General features: G+C 35.3%; 1 long non-coding RNA gene across 1 annotated transcript in view; it reads right to left on the bottom strand.

The window, feature by feature from the left end:
• Positions 1-18,021, bottom strand: part of LOC145551137 (uncharacterized) — a 97,384-nt gene that overhangs the window by 48,237 nt on the left and 31,126 nt on the right. Inside the window, exon 2 of the long non-coding RNA XR_014086958.1 lies at positions 10,579-10,664. This is a non-coding gene — a long non-coding RNA (uncharacterized LOC145551137). The remainder of the gene's footprint in view (positions 1-10,578; positions 10,665-18,021) is intronic.

Here is an 18,021-nt window from a genome sequence, read left to right as displayed (position 1 = left end):
TATACTTGAATTTTTTTGGCAATGTTGAGAGGTTTTACTTTGGCTCTTTGCATTATTTAGCCTCTTAAGAGCCTTCATACAGTATGTTATCAGTCTGTTAAAGATAGTATTATTGATAGCAGTATAATTTGCACAATGCCTGTTTTGTTTAGTTTTCTTCTTGGAAAAAGTTATTAAAAACAAGTTTTTGTCTAAATTAAGGTGAATTCATGGTTCCTTTTTCCACATAATGTAACCGGTAGTGTTTATGATAAAAAAATGTAAAAAAAATTATGTGAGTGGTATCGGTGATCGGCCCTCATGGGTGATCGGTATCGGTATCGGCAGGAAAAAACCTGATCGGCACATCTCTACAAGAAACCATTAATCCATCCTGCCTTGTATCAACAAATCGGGCTGGTGTTGGTGGTATAAGAATGTGGGGGATATTTTCTTGTCTTACTTTGGGACTTTTAGTACTAATTAAGGATAATTAAGGATCAACCCAACCTCACTCCGTGCTGTTGGTGACCATGTCTATCCCTTTATGATATCAGTTTGCTCATCTTCTGCTACCTCCAGAAGAATAATGAATCATGTCTTACATCCTCTGAAGCTATTATACAAATAAAAATAAGTTCCCTGATGGCAAGAGATTTCAGTCTAGTAGCATATCTTAGGGATAAACAGGTATTTACCCAACAAATATTACAGCGTCATGTGAGTTTGGACCAAAATCTCAGAGAAATGTGTCAAAAAGCATTTTGAATCTATGTTGTGAAAAATTGAGGCAGCGATGAATGCAAAGGGGGGAATGGACCTGATACCAGCAAAGAGTACTGAATAAGTCCCCAGTGTGTGTAAGTAAATGTCAAGACACCTGAAGAAAAAGATGTTTGGAAAATTAGGTGACCATCAGGACTTGCCATTTTAAAAATAAACAAAATATAATAAAATATGTGATATGGATATTCATTCCACAACCCTGACATAATGGCAGCCTAACTTAAAATGTATGATGTTCTGACAGTGAGTTCTTTATGTAATAAAAGCACGTACCACAGCCGTCTTGCTGGCTGCAAAATCACAGAAAAGTAATGTGAAAAAAAAAATCTCTCATATATAACACTATCATATTCAGTTATAAAATTCAGCACCTGAAGAGCACCGTTTGGGGAAAAAAAAGATGTTTCATCATAGATTGAGAGACATGCATTTGTGTGATTAGTACAATATTGTTTCTAAGAAAGGTGAAAGGTTACTTTTATAGATAAAATAAGAAGAAATAAGAATTCTTGAAGAGTTGTTTATGTCATACCTGTGGCATAACTTTTTATTCTTGAAAAAACAGAAACATAACTTTGTCTCATTCTCTACCCAGGACATAGTAGGATGCAGAGACATGTTCACTCTTATAAATTGTGATAATTGCGAACCCACTCACATTAATCAGGAGAACATGCTGTACTGCAGAAAATTCCCATTCATGACACATAAGATACATGTTTCAAGAATATTTTCCTCAAGTTTCCATGAATTCAAGTTACATAATTATTTAATGTCACTACCACAAATATTTATAGACATTTGTAAAATTTTTGATAAATCACGGATTGTATTATTTATTCAATAAGATTATTGACAGTATTTTAATTCTGCTCATCCACCAGTTGCCATTGTTGTTATAAGATGTGGCATATTCTAAGGAATACCCTGTGTCTCAAGATAGCATGATCACAGGTCTGAGAGGGACGAGAGAAAATTTCAGCCACCTTATTCCTCACTGTCTTGCACCATAAGCACAAGGAACAGATCACGGAAAATCTGTTACACAGATCACAGAAAAAGAAAAGCAACTTGCATAATAATAAGGAGAAGGGTTTTCCCCTTTTATCCTTCTCAAATTGCTCTTCAATTTACTCATTTAGCTAAAATGCTACTTGTGTGCACGCTCTGTGAATGAACCTTGGTTCCAAATTACTGAGTTATCTGGATGACGAAAGGAATCACATCAGTGACTCTGCTTTTAGTACAGCCTTAAATTGGGAAATGAGGAGGGACAGAGTAGGCTTGATTACATTCTCGAAAAAGATGACTGAATAATAGACAGAGAGGATCCATAAACTTGTCATACACTGGTTGATCAACTGACTGGTTGACTGATGAAATGGTCGACTCACCAAGTGATAGATTGCCTCATTGCTTTGCTATGAGCATGTAAATGAGCTAAACCTGCTAGTTTTTGAATGATGTTGCTGCAACTAAATATATTGGTAGAACAAAAATGTTTGGCTTCATCTGTGCTGCAGCGGTATGATGCATAACAGAGGCTGATTGATGTTGTGGCACTGATTTTCACAGAGTTTGCATTTAATTTAATCAGAAGGCTTCTGTAAGTCTTTTTGCCATTAATACGAAATACAATAATCTCACTCATATCCTCAGAGTAAAAAAAAAATAAAAAATGTTTTTATGAGATATGTTTTCGTACAGTTTTTCTTCTCAAATTGCTTCAGCAGCTTAAACCTTTTTATGATCCGTTAGATCAGGGATTATTAGGTTAAGAATGGGAAATGATCAAGCCTCTCACGATATCAGTGAGTGAACACATTTTTCTTTCTTTTAAAGTTTTTCTGAAAGAAATAAAAATAAACTAATGAATCGGATTGTATTCTGTCCAAGTGCCAGATTTTACAGTACATGTGTGATGGAAATAAAAAATAAATAAATAACCAACCTTGCACACACTGGGCAGAACTTTCACACAATAAAGATTTTCATTGTCTTGAAAATTCTTCACTTATAAATCAGGTAAGTGTGTAAGTTTGCATACGGTAATTTGCTAAACTAAATAAACTATGCATTATGGGTTGTGGAAATTTTCAATTCCAAGATTCATGGTGTTCTAGCTCTCCTGACGATTTATTTTTTAGGAGAAAAAGGCCGTTGTCATTTAGAAACCCTCTGTAATGCTAAAATAGTATAGAAGTGATCATTCTCACATTATCTGTTCAACTTACAAGAGACTAAAGTATCATAAAAAGATCCTCTATAAAAGCTTCTAAACTTCTAAAACGTTTTCATCTGATAATTTAAAAGCCAGTTTTCCGTTTAAAACCAAAAATTAATCAGTTGCTGTAGGGAATTAGAAAAGTTATACGCTATTTTGCTTTTCTTACCACCGCTGCAATAAAGGTTGAAAATAGAGTCAACTTTCACTGTTCAGGAAACGGCATTAAGCTTTTTCTGTTTCCCTCTTGGCCCAGAGAGTCGACTAACTCTGCTCAGAAAAACGATGGAAAAAAGGAATTACTGCTGGAAAAAAAACAACAACAAAAAAACTCTTGTTCTTGAGGTAAAAACAATGCAACATTTGTGCTATTTTGTCTGAGTAGCTACATGCCATAATTTCTTGGCAGAACAAGTACATTAAAGTTTGATGTTAAAGTCTGAGCTGTGGAGATTCTTAGACTTTGGAAATCTGCATCAGCTCCTGTGTGCCATCTCGTTCATCTTCAGTTAAACAGTTCCTCGCACAGGTCTATACCACAAAACATGCGCTGCATTTGAGCAGCTTGGAGGCAGAGTGGGAGCATTGTCTCTGGGATAAAGGGGGGAAATGAGAGAGATCCACAGAGATGTCTGGTAATCTGCACTTCTACAAACTCCATCTGGCTGTACGTCAGGAGCTGTATCCATGTCAAAAGCGAACAAATTACAAAACAGTACCAGATTATTTTTTTGTGCTTTGAAGTCAGTGAAATGACATCTGAACTCTTTGTTCTATGTGCTAAATGGGATCTTTGAAACACAGCTGATTCCCAGAGTCGCTTGTGCGCCCCAGTCTTTAGTTCTGAGTAATCGTAATTGTGCGTCATGGAAAATGTTTTAGCATTATGTAACTACTGTGTCGAACACAATTGTATCATTAACTGGATGTGTCACGTGGGCCTTGAGATTATCATGTCTGCAGTAAATCAATCATTCACCTGTTTTCTGTGTATATTGTGTAGATAATGTGAAATATTGACTGACCTGATTCTTCGCATCAATCAAGAAAAACACTGTAGGTGCATTTTTATTGAACACACAATCTGACTACTTAAAGTCTTACAAAATGTTCCCACACCGCTTTCAAAAACACTGGTACCTTTTAAAACAGGATAACTTTATATATGGCCTTTAGATGTTCAGTGATCTGTTTCTTTACGGACAGGGGTTTCCAGAAGAACTGTGAAGCCAGCATGTCTATGAATATGTTGTCTATTCAAATACACAAACACTCACACACACCGTTTCTATTGCTTCAAAGGCTGTTGCATTGATCCTTTTCAAAGGCTTATGCTACACTTGGGTAACATAAGTGCAGCTTTACCAGCTTTGCAAATGTGGTTAAGTTATTTTATTTGTTGATCCCACCTTCAAATTTCATCTTCAACATTTAAAGCAGGCTTCAAAATTATGTAGTTATCACTGATCCTTACAAATAGTTTTCCAAATATATTGCTTTGTTGTGAAAATATTACCAAACGCTCAAGATCTCAGCTCAGGTCCGGACTAAATCCAGTTCTAGTTTGAGACAAACAATTTTAAGCCTTTATTTAATTTTGATCTTAGTCGATCATTTTGCTACCATCTCTGATGCCTTCAGGTACTGCTGACTCAAAAAAAAAAAATACTCACTGGGTCTTGTACCTGGACTTTGTCTTCCAGCCATGCCCCCAGCATCTGCTGTGGGAAATTCGGTGCCATATGGGACTTTTACTGCCACGCTTATATTCTGTTTTTGCCCCAGGTGTCTCCACCCGTTAGACAGATTCGCCCACAGGGTAACAGTCACATGCTATCCTGACAAGGTACTTGACACATCTGAACAGTCTGCTGTCAGTGTGAAAGACCTGTGGTTCCTCTTTGAGCTCTTCTGTCTGTGAAAAAAGTTAATCTACCTTCTCTTGGTCACTTGGCATTAATTACAACAGCCTGCATTGGCAAATCAGAGGTTTTCTTCATGTTCATGATCTGATAACCAAAACGGTTCTCAAATCGCAACAATCCCACCACAGACATCACGACTTTTTTTAAACAAAGTGTTCAGTCTCACAAGTGCCTTACCCAAAACAAATCACCTTTTTTCTTTAAGAAGCTATAAGATGTTCTACAATTTTAAGAAAACCTTAATTGTAGCAGTCTGTGTTGTTCTCCAAGTTTTAGATAAACTTAGTTAGGCCAAAAGATCTGTCTCTGTTTCCAATGAATAAAAAAATGAGGCAATTGGAAAGCTTCAAGGGCCATTAGAGAGATTCCTGTGGTTGACCTATGTCCGGAGTTGGGGCCTTTTGACCCAGGATTGCAGAAGTAACAACCTTTCTCCAATCCAAAAGAGTAAAAAACCCTATAGACAATTCCTTTTTAAATGTCCTTTTTCACTAGGTTTAGATGACCGGAAATGATGGCTCAGGGTGAATGTCCTTTAAACGGTGGGTGGCTAGAAGGCTCCCCTGCTCTATATTAGTCACTAAGCTGTTGTGTGCTAGTGAGGACCAAAGGTTTCAGTGGGTGCAGATTGAATGGCAGCCTTGCTTCTGTCAGTCTGTTTCAGGGTAAGCGCTAAAAAGTCTATTAATGTCATTTCATTTACCATGTTGAACTAATGTAAGGCCAAATGCTCAGTCCGTAATGGTTTCTCCAGCTTTAGAAAAAAAATTTTTCTGGTGAAGACATGTAACAGTAACCAATGAATTTTACACATATGTACAGTTGAATGGTATAACACTTTCATTCTTTACTTTTTAAAAAAATTTTTTACAAACTCCAGTCTGCAGGGACCAAAACATGTGTTCTTTATTACGGTATTCAATGTATTTTGTTTACCGCCAATGGTAATCTTTCTTTTATTAAGATTATGAGCAATTTAATTTAGACAATGATTAATCTTGGTGAGGTACAGCCCTCCTTAGATCATCACATGGGCCTTAATCAACAGCTATTCTCTGCTTTTGGTTTCTTTTTCTTTATCATTTCATTATTTTTCCATTAACTTTCATTCACAATTTTATGATCGTTAATTACAATAACGCAACCTTAAAATTGCTTCAAAAATCATTTTCCAAGTCAAGGCAAGCCAAATTAATTTGCATCGCACCATTCATACACAAGATGACACAAAAGGCTTATTTTTTATAAAATCAAACAATATGGATACCAGTTTAATCTACCTTTTAATAGGAAAACACAGTTAATTACTGTGTTTAGTCATAACTTAATGGAACCAATAGCTTTTCCAAATCTTGGGTTTTTAGGGAATAGTTTGACTGACTTCTATTGTTTAGTTTTTGTCTATTACTAAAAATAAAAGCATGTCTTTTTTTGTCTCTCGATTTCATCCCTCCATCTGTTTTTAAAATGGCAGTAGACTGGTTAAGTAGACGCTACGTGGACGTCCAAATTTAGGTTCAAAATCATAGTAATTTAATTTTGCACTGCTTTGTGTAACCTTAGTATTAATGAGTCTGATCTGTGGTCTTGCAGTTGTGGGGATTTATAAGATTTAAGTGTGTTGAGTGCAGCACTGACTTCTAGTAATAGCCACAAAGAGATTTTTGGTGCATTGCTGTTATGCATATCATTGAAAACTTTCACAAATGCAGTCATAGTAATCTACCAGGACAAGATGCATTTGCACTTCAAATAAGCTTATTTATGTTAAACATGACCATTCTACATAAAACTCCTGTAAGATCTTTGATAACTTTGATACTTTTCTAGGCCTGTGGAACTGACTTCAATAAAGTAAAGAATTTACCATGTGCAAAACGTCAGTGAGTTTCAAAGTCATTTAAAGGTAATTTACTTTATTTTCTTTATATGAATTCAGTATTTCTATATGAACAGGCAATAGACGATAAATGCATTTTCTTTCCATGTGATAGATTTCCAGAGTTAGTGATAATGAGAGTGACAAGTGGTAGAGGGTGAGAAGATGATTTCACTGGTTCCACCAAGACAACCATTTTTACAACTTAAACAAGGAGGGTCGCTGTAAGCACACTATATCGACAGTCGTAATAGACATTAATAAAACTTTTATTCTCACTATACATTGCCCCTTAAAGTGACCTGCAGTAAAGGAATGTATCTAAAGTTAACTCAATAAAGTGATTACCATAAGCAACCCTATAAGGAAATGCTGAATTTTTGGGGCAATATGAGCCCATTATTAATAATTAAGGTCAACCAGTTCTTGGCTTAGAGACTTATCCACAATTTGCTGATGCAGGCCCAGATCTACTGTACTATCAGTAAAGCTCATTTACAGTAGGTAGCTGTCCAATTACAGGCCCAACCCATTCCCACAACTGGACCCAAAGGGCTAAAACTCCAAGGCCTAATTTTGTTTTAACAAGCAAACTTTAAACTTGGCAACCCATATACTTTAGCTATAATTGAGCAGCTCTTTGCTGAGGCCTCCCTATCTTATTTGACAGTATGTCTGAGTACAATTCATGTAAGTGTCAAATAGTCTCAGGGAAATTGCTAAACAACATGTGACTATGCAAGTAATGGCTTTAAAACAATACCAATGACTTGCTACGGCCAACTTTCTTGTTCCCGTAGCTCCACACATACATAAGGTAATCAAAACCAGACAGATCTACTTATTTTGCTCTCTGTCTTTCTAAGAATATAGGATTAGATTCAATTCCTTTCTGCTGTTAGGAAGCTCCTGAGTGACAATATACCCAAAGTGTTTTATCATTGTCACATTTTGTGTTTATGCTCAGTGTCTTTAGGACAGCCCCTCTGGGATGTTGATAGAGGCAGAGATAGTAGAGACATTTATTTGGCAAGAAAAGTCAATAATAGACATGATACAGGGGTGACAAAATAGGAGAGGAAAAGAAACAAAGAAAAACGTTTTTTCAAGAAGCACATGGAAGCAAATCAAGATAGGTGCTGGAAGCCAAGAGAGAGAGTTTGTGTTAATGCAAGATAATAGTTGAAATAACAGCCATTCACTCTTGTAACTTAAGGAACAAATTGTTCTGCTTTCAGCCTGCCATTCTACACACAATTCTTACAGCGTTATCAAATCAGTTATTTTTGCTGAAAACGCATGCGTTCATACACACACATGTGGTAAGATAATATATGATGTTGTTCTTAATGATTATTTCAGGATGAGGGGCAGTGAACAGCAGCCAGGACGCAGTTGTCCGAGTGGCAGGTGTTTATCAGGCTGTCTGTCATTATGATGGCCAAGAAGGTCCCATCATCTCTCTCATTGACTCTGTTGACCTTTATAGTTTGTCTTTGTGTTGCTATAATCGTATGACTCTTTTCATATTCTTTCCAATCTTAAAAATATTTGTCTAAGTTTGATGCCCCTATGTTCTCCAATTTCTTTACGTTTCTCAAACTCGGAACAACTCAGAGAAAATGGCCTTTCCTTTTCCCATTGTTTCATCAGATTTTTAGCTGACATGTCAATCTATTTTCCAAGCTTGATGTTTTAAAGCCAAAATTGTATTGCTTAAGCTGTTAATTATCTGTTTTTGTGGTATAATCACTCCCTAGTGCATTTTTATAACTCAGGTAAAACATCATGGGTCTAATTTAGGCATAGCGCTTATCAAAATTCAGCTACTGGGCCATTTTGGTGCCCATTACTTTGAAAGGTAATTACTGCCTGTGATAATTATGTTAATGGACAATTAAGGGAGACTTACATTACCATAGTGTAATTGGGGATTGACTGAGTTTTCTGCATACACAGCTATTAGGGGAAAGGCTTGCACCTTAAGAGCAACTACATGATTTGATACGCAATTTCAAATTATCTTTTTGAAATACTGATATATCCAGACAAGCACGTTAAAATTTAAATAGAAAAAATGCGTCAAATGTACAAATCAGAGATGAAAGTAACTAATTAACCTAAATAAAACCTAATTCTACATTCCCTGAACACGTTCATACTTGCATCTGTATACTGTAGTAGCTAATAAAATTAATCAGCAATCACTTGGCAGAAACTTCATGCCTTTAGACATCAAAACAACTTGTTGAGGTTCAAACACAAGCATGTGAATCAGTAAGAACTGCACTAAAAAACAGTGGCTATTCAACAATGATCAGCTAATCTAAATGACTTCGCCCTTAAAAAAGAGAAACACAAGGCAGAAAATACACAAAAGTCAGCTATGGAAAAACCTAACACCACCAATGTGATTTTTTTTCTGAGTATCTGAAACTTTGCGCCAGTAAAATCTTGTGCATGAACTTTGTAGAGAACTTGCAGCAATCTCAGAGCCTCCTGCTGTTTTTCCTCAAATCACAAGTGTCTGGAGAAAAGGAATTATTTTAAGCACACCACAAATCGACATCTAAAAGGATAGTCAGAGTACATGTGTGCTAATTTCTTTCAGGAATTGCCATTAATTTATACATAAGACCAACCAAAAAGTCTAATTAAATTGCATACAATTCCTTAAAAAGAAGCCGTGCCTGATATTTTCATAAAAATCCTCCCCGTCACCAGATGAGTTTTAGATCTCTCACCTGAAGGTAAAATATTGTTTTAAACTAATAGAGCATATCTACCGTCTTTCTATGTTTGTATTGTAGCAGTTAGAAAACAGCAGGTGATGAAATAAAAAATACTTAATAGATTAATTATGCAATGTTATCAGATTACCTGATGAATAGAGTTCAATGCACATGCAATGTTTCAAGAATGTTACAGAAATCAAGCTAGTATTCAAGAAAAGGCAATATATAAATGTTGCTTATATTTACTGCATAATGCTTCCATTCTTGTGATGGGAAATAACTGCTGAATGATCTCCTTTTTTTTGTCTTCTGGTTCATTTTTTTTGACTGGCTCTCTAATATCTGTCCTCAAATTCATCCGTCGAGATTCCCTTTTTTATTGGAAATCATTTTTACTTCAATTGTGCCTCCATTAATCCTCTTTCTTCTAAGCTGTCAAATATCCGCCCGCACCTTTTGTAATTTTAATGTTCACCCTTTTCTACTTCTTTTTTTTTTCCCCTCATACTCTTTTGTTCCATCTCTCACTTGAACTGGAGGTTTTCATTTGCAGTTAAATGCCCTTTTTGTCCCTCATTCTTTCATTCACTTTTCTTTTTTTAAGGTTTGAACCCTTTTCTTTTTCATATTCCTCTTTATTGAATTTTTCTTTTCCACTGTATCTGTGATAATAGCTCAGTTGATACCATCAATATCTCATCTTCAGGTTTACTATTATCAGTTATTTCCCTTCCTCTAATCCTTATTCCCCTATGTTTCTATCTGCTGCCTGTTGCTTTTTCATTCTTGTTTCCATCTCTGTGGGTCTCAAAGCAGCACATGAGGACAAAAAACATTTGGTGCTGGTCCTTCTTTTACTCATTCCTCCAGTGTTTTCTGTTCATTTCCCAGCCCGACAGTTTCAAATTCTCTTTTCTCCTTTTCCTATGTGTCCAACTGTCTGCATTCACTTCCCTAAGAGTCCTATCTCCCTTTCTCTTCCCCTCTGCTATTCTTCGCTGTTCATTCCAGTGCTCCCATGGGTGCAGGTGGTAGAAAATGACGTCTCACTTTGATTGCTGCATGGCTGCAGGCGTTCCTGGGGCACAGTAGCTGCGGCGCTTCAGATTGCAGGATGTAGTGGTAAATAATCCCGACTGGGGAGAAAGGAACAGAAAGATAAAGGAAGATGGGAAGGAAGGAAAGCAGGGAGTGGACATGCGGACGGAAGCGAATTACATTAGAATCCTAGCACGCCTGATTTGAAAGTTTTGTCGTTCATTTCTTTAAGAAAATAGTTAATTGTTGTAGTGAGAAAGAAGATAAACCATTGTATAATGTATATAATGTATATACTTAACATTTTCAATTTTATTCTGAAGCTTTTATATTTGAATTTACTTTAACACAATTTTATATTTTGTAGTATTATACCAAAAAACATAACACAGAATTCCAAACACATTTGTTTTTCCTAATGTATAAATTCTAAACAGGGTATTGAAATAAAATTCAGATAATATGTTAAGAACCCAAGTGATCAAGTATACATCTTCTCTGGATGCGTCTTCTACAGAATATTGAATATATTTCAGAGCTTGTTCAATGCTCAATTCTTGTTATTCCACCCTGACTTAGCTACAACTAACTTGCTTGATTTCTTGTATGTGTGGATTTTATGGGTTGCAACTGATGTGTGAATTTAATCGCAGTAGCCTAATTAGAAATATTTATTTAGAAAAAAAACATGCGTTCTCTGCTCTATAGACATCAGACATGGTATTAGCTTTCTCTGAAATAGTACAGAAATGTTCATGAAAATGTGACATTGTCATGGCGATTAATATTCACATCAGTGCTGCTTGAATTTCAGAAACAGATGTTTAATTCATCAATGATATGGAAAAAAGGAGACATCGCACAGCTAATCAAATGGCAGGAAGGAAAGAGAAAAGTCAGGATGAAAAAAGTTTTAAATACATTCAGAGTGGCCTAAGTCTTCAGAAAATATAACTGAGAAAACCTGATGATTCCTCTGGCATCAAATTTTTGAATGAAGGTTTTAGGGCTGGTGAATAAAAAATAAAACATACAGCTTTTTTATTCAAAAATTAATAGAGCTTATTTACAGTCTATGTTTGTAAACTATGTTAGAAAACAGGTGATGAAAAAAACAGTACTAAACAGATTAATTATGCAATGTTATCAGATTACTTGTTGAATGGAGTTCAGTGCAGATGTTTCAAGAATGTTACAGAAGTCAAGCTCGTATTCAAGAAAAGCAAAATGATCACTAAGATTGCTATACACATATAAGCGTTCTTATATGTAAAACTAGGTGAGTAGTATTGAGAAAGCTGGACAAAAAATTTGGAGGCATAACTCCATTATTGAAAATAAATCGCAAGAATTGTGGTTCAGGATATATTCTTCCAAATGGCTCTTGGTTATTTTCTTTCCACTGCAAATATGAATCCTTTTTGATGCATTGCATGAACATACAGTTGGTTTAATTAGAGGGAGAAGTGGTTTCAGATTCAAATGTATGCTCTTCCAAAGCCCCTGGCCAAAGCAGGCAGGATGACAGTATAAAACCAGGAGAGGTGTATTTGGCTTTTGTGCCTGGGCATATATAGAATTAGAATACTGCATTTTATTATTTAGACGTTTCAGGGGCTAAAGTGATTTATACATGTTTAGATATTCTTTTAGTTTATTTTTAATTTGTAAGATCTGAGCAAAGGTTTTGAAAGAAAATGTCATATTTCAATTGCTAATCTTGATTGGTTATTTCCCCATCCATTTCACTTCCTCTTGTTGTCCAACAAATATTTCCTTTTTCGACACTACTGTGGTCCATCTTCTGTGAACCAATTAGTGTCTAGTGCTTAAATGTCATAGTAAAGGTAGGGTAACTATAGCAACTCTGCCTTTTGGTCTCTGTTGTGCAACTTTCAGCTCTTCACTTCCTAATATGGGTTCTCTCTGGCAACTTGCTAAAGCAGCAGCATGTAGATTCAGGGAAGTTTGACCTTTTATATTTTTCTCATCAGAACCTCCTCCACTAACTGCACACGATTTTGCTTCCAATTTGACATTCATACGTCTGTTTTAGAGAGGAATGCTGTTTGGTTGTGTGTGTGTTTGAACTTATTGCTTCTCTTCTTGATGCCGTTTACTCATCACCTTCCTTGACACGACTACTATACTAATTGACAGAACAAATTTGTGAAGAAGCCGAGCCCAAACAATTGATTATATTCACCACAGAATGAGATTATAGCTATGGCAACACAACAATCAATAAAAAAATTGCAACAATTACTTTTTGTAATTTTATATAAGTTTAAATCTCAAATTTAAGACTGTCAAGAGCTCTTTGTATTCATTAAGATTTTATTTAGTTCTCTTGTACTAATGGCATTGTCATACAAGTTCATTCCTTTGTTCATTTTCCTAGTTTGTTTTTGTATCACTGAATTCTATAGATTTTGGGGAACCAGGACATTAAATAAATGGGAGAGAAGAGATAATATCAAACTGCCGGAATGCACCTACCTGTAATAGCAAACCCAATGAAACAGATAAATTGACTAATTTACCCAAAGTAAATATTTGAGGAAAAAGCAGATGCATATTCTGTATATTATATCATCTGGCATAAAGGAGAATCTTTTCACCATCATGTCCTCACAAAACACAAATAATTTAAACTCTATATAAAATAACAGAAGACAAAATCTATCGCCTAGATTTTTACACTTGTCTTTGTTTTTAATAAAACCTCTATAAATATATAACATTAATAAATTGTGACTTGCAATCCGTTCTGTTTTCTACTTCCTCACAGCTCTGCTGCAACTCTGGAGATGGAGAGCCAGTGAAACCCAGAGGCCAAAGGTGCTAAGAAGGGTCATCCCCTATTCCACAGCAGGCATCTCCTCTAATCACACAAGGTTCAACTCTGTTTCATCAGAGGAAGGAAAGGTCATCCTAAACAACACAAGAGGCTCCTCGGGGTCACGCTGTAACTTGCATGATCTTTGTTCTACCTGTTCTCCATTCTTTGTGTGTAACTAAGGCAAACTCCCACTACAAGTTTTACTTCATGACTTCGTGACATTTTAATGCAAGTCACTTTCCCAATCAGTTTGTCTTTCTCGGTTTTCTGATTGCAGGACAACCCAATTAATCAAAATAAAATTGCTGAGGAAACTAATATGTTTTAATAGGGATCTTAGAAGGTTAAGAATAATTTAATGTCATCTTGTAATTGTTCATTATTTCCTGCCGTTTCTTTTTAATGTTAGACATATTTGTGGTCAAAGGCCTAACACTGTAACAGTGAAAAGTATGCATTTTTAATTATGTGCTTTTGACTGAATAAACTGTAATGTTTGGACAGGCTTGAAAATTATTATTTCTAGTTGCAGAAAACACAAAGTTCTTTTTAGAAGAAGTCAGATTCAACACATCTCTTAATTATTTTTATTAGTATTATACTTGTACATGTATGAATTAATTCTGTTACCAATGTATTAATAGTGTGTGTGTAACCGTTTTTGTAATAAATATATTTTTATGATGCAAACCATAAGAGGATAATCCATTGCCATGGCAATGGCTAATGGGGATTCTTATAGAGACACATAAAATACCATCACAATATTCAAGAAAAACAATTGCATAATGTCTTAATGGCAATAACTCTACTTTAGAGTACTACAACTCATGCTTTATGAACAAAATGTTTTTCCTTTTAAAAGGACTAAACAAGTCAAAAACGATGCCTTTCGAGGCATTTGGTTTTTTTTATAAATTTGAACTCCTAAAACAGCTATTCATGGTTTGAATTCAGAGATGTGCATAAAATGACTCTACAAAACAGCGAAGACAGAAAGCTACAGCTTAATCCATTAACTAATTGTCTTGTGAAACAATAGATTGGTTTCAATTTTATCTAAATAGCAGGAAACTGTGTGTAAGAGTAAATCACACCTCTGTCCCCTTTAAAGAGAGTGTCATGGGAATGCCTCAGGGCTCGATTTTAGCACCTCTTCTTTTTAGTCTATACATCAAGACGCTCCCAATGGTGTGTGACACTAATATTATAATGCAAGCTGATGACACAATCTTGTTCATTCATAGGAAAAATGCTGCAGAAGTGACCTTGATATTAAAAGAAGAAAACATCACTTATTTTTGAAAAATATTTTGTCTCACATTAAATGCAGGACAGACAATTGCAATGTACTTTTAAAAGAGGTAGAAAATTATCTAGATACTCAAAAGGGAAGATAATTAAAAATGTTGAGTATACCTACTTAGGGCATGACATTGGATGCAACTTCAATATTTAAAAATAATGTCAAAAACATAAGAAAGTGTTTAAAATTTAGTTTAGCAAATTTTAGGTTTACACATGGACTTCTTACCATTAAGGCTTCAGATATTTTTCTAAACTCTATGACTTTCAGTGTTTCTTACATTGTGTAAATGTAATATCTTATTTAGGCATTTGTGTAGTCTACAAGATTTGCCATGACATTGCAGCTGCACAATTAAGAAGGTTTCTAGATAAATTACCTGAGTCACAAGAGCAACCTCCAGAGATGAGTGCAGCATCCCAAAATGTAGGGCTGCTTTAAATAAACTGTCTTTTTTCTAACAAGTCATTGGAATATTTTGCCAAATGAAATTATAACATATACTAGATATGAAATGTTTTCACATTTGTCAAAAAAGGCCATTAAATAAGCAGATTTGTACTCTACTAATGAGGACAAAGAATAGCTTTATTAATGGTCTGTAGGATTGTAGTTTGATTGGCTTGCTTGGTTTTAGTGAGATGTGGGTAATGATTTATTATATGTGTGTAATTAATTCTTAAACTGGCTTTTCACTAATTCATAAACTGATAATTATATTTGATTACCATCAACCTGTCCAGGGACTGCAGGTGGGAATTAGTGTTTTTGCCATTACCTGATACCATGCATCTCTCATTTTAAAAGGTTAATAAAATGTTGTACATTATCTCTGTGTAAAAATGAATAAGCAGTCAGGGAGATTTAAAAGGGAATTTGACAATTTCTTGTGTTTTTCATATTACTTTTCCAATAATTTTACTGTCATAAAATTCACAACATGTTGGTAACAAATGAAGTGCTCTACACATATGGAAAAGAAAATATTTGTGCCAATTAAGTTGAGGAATCTGTGTTTTTATGATGTAAAGCACTTGATTGATTGACTGATTAAGACCTTACTGCTTACCTTAATGTTGAAGCTCATTAAGTTTGCTGCAGAAAAGATAGATAATTGGGTGAAATACAGAAAGAATGTGCACAGTCTCATCTGATGAGGCCGAAGCTGAAAAAATATTTGTCCATTGCACACGTCATTCTAAGTAAGGAGAAAAAATGTTCTGCACATCACCCCAAAACACCATGCTGAATGTTTGAAGTTATAAATCTATAAAGAACCTCAAGTACCTTCAAGGTCTGTAGTCAATTTTTTTGTGGCTGTATGGGCCAAAATTACACCTTAGCAACACAAGTGTTCATCAAATGTATGTAATTGTGTTTAACAATTGGTACTGCAAACAATGGAAAATTCCAATTTTCCATTGTAGCTTCCTTTGTGGGTTAATTTGACGTGATTTCTTTGTATGAGTGGAATAATTGGTTATTAAGGGCATCGTAGAAGAATTGGATACCAATAGAAATACTAGAAATAAATTTACCTAGAAATTGTTGAGACATTTAACACTCATTTTCCCACTGCATATTCTGTCCACTTCTTCATGTAATTCATCTGTATCCCACAATGATGGTCCCCAATCTGTGCTGTTATCCTATGTTAAATACTCATTAGATCAGCCCAGGTTTGCGCTATGATGTCCTTCATTTTGTATTCTACCCCACCACTCCTGCCACAGGGCATTTTACCCACAGGATTCATAAAAGTGTGAATGTTATTTTCCTGGCTGCCATTCAACTCATCCACTCACAGCTGTCTGTGCCACCTGATGATCATAGAATCTGCAAACAGTGGTTTTACAGTAACCCATAAAAGTAGTAAATTTATCATCCCAAAGTCAGTGATAATCTACAATAGGTGAGATTAATGCATCATCATCATCATTGCTGACGCTTAATCTGACGTACAAAGATAACAGAGTGGATTATTATATTTATATTAATGTCCTCCTGCAGTTTGCGTCAATTTTTACCTAGATTTCAGACCACTAAAGGAGCAACCCTCATTTATTGCATCCATCAATTATTTTCTAATAACATCACATTGAACTTGACACTGTTCAGTCTATTAGTGATTCATGAACAAAATGGATGATAGTTTAAACAGATTCATTTCTTACATTTTAATGCTAAAATTCACTCACAGCCCAATAAAAAAATGTCTTCTTATTGTTTTACTGAAAGTCATATCTGATACACATTAGGGTAGAATAAACTTTCAAGTGCTTTTGTGAGAATGTCTAAGGTTATGCGGTCTGTGTATAATTACACCACTCTCACACTGCCAACCTCATTCATCAAACACAAAATGAGAGATGGAAAATGGAAAGAGCCCTTTTCCAAATAATATAGGGTAAAAATGAATAAACTCTATTAGTAAAATGTCAGTTCTCAATGCTGTGTTTTAGCCAGGATTAAAAAAATCTGGATGAGGCTTTTTTTTTGCTTACCTTGTCTCTTTTGTACTATTGGTCTTTCAAACAGCTTGGCCTAATACAGACCACAAAGGGGTGTAAAATGTGAAAATGTTCAGTTTTCACATTTTATGACAACCAGTTCAGAATTATAACAGCCACTGGGATTTAGCAACACAGACCTGAACGTAAAATTACAGAAAAAAACTGGGCCCTGAAGGTAATGTGGATCCGAAGCGGAGTTTTTATGGTGCAATGTGGCTTTACTGTCATGAGCTGCCATTAATTTTCATTGCCAACAACCATTTGAAGGCACTTTAGTTTTTAAATTTTACATGCCAGTGGACCGCTTGGGTTGGGTGAGCAGGTTGCAGGGGCCAGTTATGTGCAACTCATGATATATCTGACAATTCTCAATACTTCAGTCTTTAATTCAGTGTGCTCTTAGCTATACAACGAGAATGCAATTTAAGAAGTCCTCCATGGGGAAGGTTTAGAACAGGCTTTCACAGTCTTCAAATACACGAGAATACATTCTGAAAACATGAGTTAAACTTTTTATCTGCATACTTATAGATTGGGAGATGTGCCACTAGCAATCTATGGCAATAACAGAAGGATTTATGAGGCAGCAGTGAGGTGTAGAGTCACTTTATGAGCTGGCAGCCATCCTTTGTATGAAGGTGCTAAACCTTGTTTTTACTGCCATTAATCTCCTCATCCTCACTCCTCCATCATTGAGAAAAAAAATATCCTCATCAAGGACAATTGTAAGAGATACATTAGCCCTTTTGACACATCTGTTGTGCTTTATAAGCAGAAAAAAAACACCCTCTTTA

The sequence above is a fragment of the Poecilia reticulata genome, chromosome 3 (genome assembly GCF_904066995.2).
Source record: "Poecilia reticulata chromosome 3, P_reticulata-male-v2, whole genome shotgun sequence".
Classification (NCBI taxonomy): Eukaryota; Metazoa; Chordata; class Actinopteri; order Cyprinodontiformes; family Poeciliidae; genus Poecilia; species Poecilia reticulata.
Note: the sequence above shows the minus strand (reverse complement) of the source record. Positions and strands in the feature narration are given on the sequence as shown.